A 5,246-nucleotide genomic window follows, 5' to 3' on the forward strand; every position below is an offset into this window, starting at 1 on the left:
GGCCTATGTTCCCAACACACACAGACACATGAACACACACGCACACATACACACACACACACGCACACACGTCCAACTGACCTCCAAGTGACGTCAAAGTGACGTTCAAATGTCACTTTGAGGTCGCTTGGACGTTACACACAGACACAAAGTTGGCGTACCAAAAATGTATATTTTAAACAAGAAATTCACTTGGCAGCATGTTTTAGGGCATGATCTTGCATTTTAAGGCATTTCGGGGACTTTTTATTTTTATGGATTTTTTCACGATGGTAAGGCTATAGTAAGGCATGTTTTGGGTGATTTTTTAAATGTTCATATAAAATACTTTTTGGACTTTTAAACACACAATATTCACTTGGCAGCATGTTTTAGGACCTAGTCTTGCATTTTAAGGCATTTCTGGGACTTTTTATTTTTTTGGATTTTTCACGATGGTAAGGCTATAGTAAGGCATGTTTTTGGTGATATTTTGAAATATTCAGATAAAATATTTTTCAAATAGCATTTGAGCATTTTTAAAATAAATTTTAGGAAACATGTTGTTGGCAAATGTTTGGCAAAATCTGAATTGGTCATGTTTTGGTCAGATGGTGCAAAATGTTGATGAAAATCTTTAAAAGAAAATTCAGAATTTTATTTTCTCTGCTTGTTTCTCATTAAATTAGAGCATTTCGTAAAAAAATCATAAAAATCTAATTTGGTCAACATTAAAGACGGAAATAAACTACAAAGCACTAACCTCAATGATACATTTAAAGTAAATGTCATGTTGCAGTAATAATGCCATGTAAAACGCATCCCAGCAGAGCACTGATGTATATACAATTCTTCAGAGATCTGTAAAACAAACAGCAAAAAGTCAACACCAATTTTTCATCAGCAATTTTGTCAACAGAAACATAGCAATGGAAGATTATTGGCTGATTTGATCGACTGTGTTTCTTCAGTAACATCAGCTCGGAGGGTAGGAAACAAAGGACACATTAACTAGTGCATGTTCATTAAAACCAAGTTTTGAAATCTTGATCTGCTTCACCTATTTTTTTTACCATCCCAGAATATATTCCTGATTTTTTTTTCTAGAAACCTGTATTTGCATAATACCCACAACCCGCACCCCCACCCCCACTAGCACACAAACACAACGGCATGCGCCTTCTTCTCCTCCTTCTGTCACTCTTGCCTCTTCTATTTCTCTTCTTAGCACGGTGTGAAAAGTTGATGACTCAGATTCCCTGTGACAGTCTAGTATTTGAATGAATCTGATGTTGTTAATATGGTGCCTGCTGACGGCGCTGTGGAAATGGCTCAGAGTGGAGAGCACTGACACAGCAACGCTCACTCACCCTGCTGATTGTTTGTCTGCGTGGGAGCAACACATGCTCACTTACACGTGTGACTACACGGTTGTGCAAGTGTAAACTTTATGAGCCAGGTAAACAAAGCCACATTTAATCACCTAAGCATATAATGAGATTAAATGTATTTTAGAATATGGAAAGTCCACAAATAAACAAATTGAGTGAAACTCATGACCTGACAAAGTAATGAAGTTTTCCTATTATATATTTTCAGATTTAAAAAGATTCAGTACACAGTACAGTACACAGATGTGTGTTCTACTGTAAATATATATATATTAAGTGGGGTTTTTTTTGGTTATTTAAATTTGGTTACAGATTAAATTAAGTTGTATTGTCATATTGTTAGAGTCATATTCAAATAAAGCAGCACTGGAGTGAACCATCAGCAGTTGAAAGTCTGCATTACTAAATGCATGACCTATTTTTAGGAAAAGTTTTCAGCACGTTGAGATGGATTTACAGCACCGACTGCAGGGAGGAGAGGGAGCTACATGCTTTGTGTTTGTAAACAAACCTGGAATTATAGGATATTTAACTCTAAAACATCATAACATATTTGATAATTGTATCATTTTACAACCATTTATATTGTTATTTATTAAACAAACACAAGGGGGCAGTAATTAGTTCCAATGGCTAAGTGTGAGTCAAATGAGTTGATGGTCACTGCTCCCACTTCAGATATTTTGGAAAAAGCATTTCATGTTTCATACAAACAACAAATACAGCAGAAAATAATAGAGGAGTCCTACCGTCATGCTCAGTCCACTTGTCCAAAAAGGTCCCTGGAGCAGCGGTCCCCAACTATTTTTGGCCAAGGACTGGTTAAATATCTGACCTTGTTTTTCACGGACCGGTCTTTGAGGTATGGCGGATAAACACAACTAAATAAAATAATACGACCGGCATAAAAACTGGTATTTTCTAAGTGTAACAATAATAATCGCGCTTGTGTTTTGAAGCAGAATGCTTGGTCTCCACGTGGCCAAGCAGTTTTGTCGGCTTCATTGCCTCATTAGAGAGCCGCTCGCCGCACATTACGTAGAGCGAGCTCGGTGCGTGGGAACAACCTGTCGCAATAAATCCATATTTCCTGTAGGACTTAACTGTAATGTATTGTGTGTTACCGGCAGGAGCAGATAGCGGATGTAGGTAAGACCTGCGACCGAGGCCATCAACTTGACATTAATCAAGTGGGTCATAGACTGATGCGGCGGAGAGAATCCGGTCATTTTTCAAAATAAAACATCATTCAGAATCAGATAATAAATAAAACGGAAATAATGTAAGTTATGCATTCTTTCCGTCAGCCCGGTACCAATTGACCCACGGACCGGTGGCGGTCCGCTTAACTCCATTAAGCGGACCGCTTGGAAATAAAAAAAAAACACAAACACTTCATTATATTTCATTAAATATGAAGGTATGATAGGTAATTATGGTATGATTGTACTGGTCCAGCCCACTTCACATTTAATTAGGTTGGATGTGGCCCCTGAACCCAAATGAGTTTGACACCCCTGGTGTCGTGTAACATCAATTAGAAATAAAGAATTTAGATTTTTTTTTTTTTAAATTATGTTACACAGGGGTGGCAGATCCAACATCATCTCTATATGTTTGTCTCTACATGTGGCTCTGTATATACTGTGTGTATGTATTTTCATATATATACATGTTTGTATGTATGTTTCAGAACATATTTGTTTTTATATAAATATCATTTATGAGTACATTGATTAGCACTTGTTAATTAATCCAATCCATCATTAACAAAATCAAATTAAAATAATTATACTATTATAATTACTTCCGGTATGTGTGCTTACAGTGTTCCCACTGCTGTGCTGTAACATACATGAGCATCTGTGTGCATGCTCACTCGCACTTTCACATCAACACACTTCAGCCTGTCACTCAATGTGTGGAGAGAGCGTGTGTTCAAACTGTGATTGTCTCCGCGGGTGTAAAAACATATGGTGATTCAGTGTGTAGGAGTGGAGAGCCAGTGTTTCTGTGGGAGGAGAGAGTTTACAAAGGTGGTGATGCAGAGGATGGAGGATTCAGTTTGTGCACCAATAGGTGGCACTCTACCCTTTTGTGATTGGCTATAGTGACAAGGACTAAAACAGGTCCGGAAGCACGTGTGTTCGCATCTCAGTGGAACAGGAAGTTAGAAAAAAAAAAAGGTTTCTTCAGCCTTTTGGTTATTTTCTGCCTGCAGGCTGCTCTTAGTGAGGAGGAGAGTAAGCAGAGCGAGATGAAGAATGTGTTAGGCAGCTATAAGGTTAAAGTCTCACTTTCCATCAGGGGTAAATGTGCACTGTTATACAAAAAAAGCTACAAATAACTCAAGGCATACATGTCTTTCTATACTCTGTGTGTTCTGTAAAAAAAAAGTAAATGTCAACCAACACCGTCGTTAGGTGCAGCCCACTGTTGTGTAAGATGATCAAATACAGACGGAATTATGTAAATGTGTGAGTCAGGGACCACATCCAACAACATGCATCATGTCATTACTATGATAATTGAAAGTAAAGCAGCCACATATGGATCCAAAGTACTATCCATGTGTGAAATGAGAATCATCATTCTGTACGAGAGTAACAAATGAAGCTCAATCAGTCCGAACCACTGCACGTTCCTTCATGGAGACAGACCACGGTGTCGTTATCTACTAATGTAATGACATTTGAGTTTGTTGATGTTTTGGTTTTAATCCATGGAAGTTACATGAGAAGAAAACGCAACAGTTAAAATAACAGTGGTTACAGAGATACGTGGAAAAAGCACAGAAACAGAAAAAGTACCATTTACTTTATTGAATACCATGTTATACACTTTACTGGGGAAAACTTTACTTTGGGAATTACCTAAAATTGATATCTATTTTTTCTGGATATATCTAATCATCCACGTAGTGTTTCAATTATTTCAAGGTTATGATAAGTTGAACAAATTCCCAAAAAAAAACAAAAAACAAAAAGTACTTGGCTGCATTTTGGAATTTAAGCCTACATCCACAAAACTGAACTTTTAAAATACAAAATATTGTTGTTCGCCATTGTAATGGCAGCTCAGCTAGTCATCAAGCAGGATTATGTGGTTTGTTTTAGTCAAATGAAAGCTTGAAACACAAATGCTGTCAAAATATTCACACCAATGCAAAAAAAAAAAAAAGAATCCAAATAGGTGTCCCAAAACATATTTACCATTTTTGTTTTTGCTTGCTGACAGTGCTATTTGCACCAATTAATTAAAAAAGTATAAATAAAAATCATACAGCTCATGCCTGCAGAACGACATTTTATGAAATGGCTAAAGAGCAGTGGCGACCGTCACCACAGCAATTAAAGTTCTACATTCTATGGAGTTCACAACCTTTTACATTCAAACAACCCTAACAAGCACATAAAGGGTTGAAGGTCATGCAAGTGGAGTTTTCCCACTGGTGCTGTGGAGCCGAGGGGCTGGGTGGGGTCAGAGGTCAGATCAAATGGATCAGTAGTAAAAGCAAACAAGCTCAATCATATAAAAGAAAAGAAAAAGCATGCACGTAGTAGTGCACACACACACACACACACGACGTGTGGGTGCACACACACTCACGCACACACTTTAAGTTACCCTGCAGAAATGCAACACTACTATTGGGAGACAGTAGGTTTTACGTTTTCCGAGGCTCCATTTCCGTGGAGCCACGGTTCTTTTCGCTGTCTGACTTCACAGCACAGGCCGACACAAAGAGCAATCAGGGCTGAGATGTCATGTCTCTTCAGCCTCTGCCTCACACAAAGAGTAGAAAAAAATAAACGCAGCAGAGCCGTGGGAGGACGCAGGCAGTTTTATGGTCAACTGCTGCAGAACATGATAGCC

The sequence above is a fragment of the Cynoglossus semilaevis genome, chromosome 19, assembly GCF_000523025.1.
Source record: "Cynoglossus semilaevis isolate Cse_v1.0 chromosome 19, Cse_v1.0, whole genome shotgun sequence".
NCBI classification, from domain to species: Eukaryota; Metazoa; Chordata; class Actinopteri; order Pleuronectiformes; family Cynoglossidae; genus Cynoglossus; species Cynoglossus semilaevis.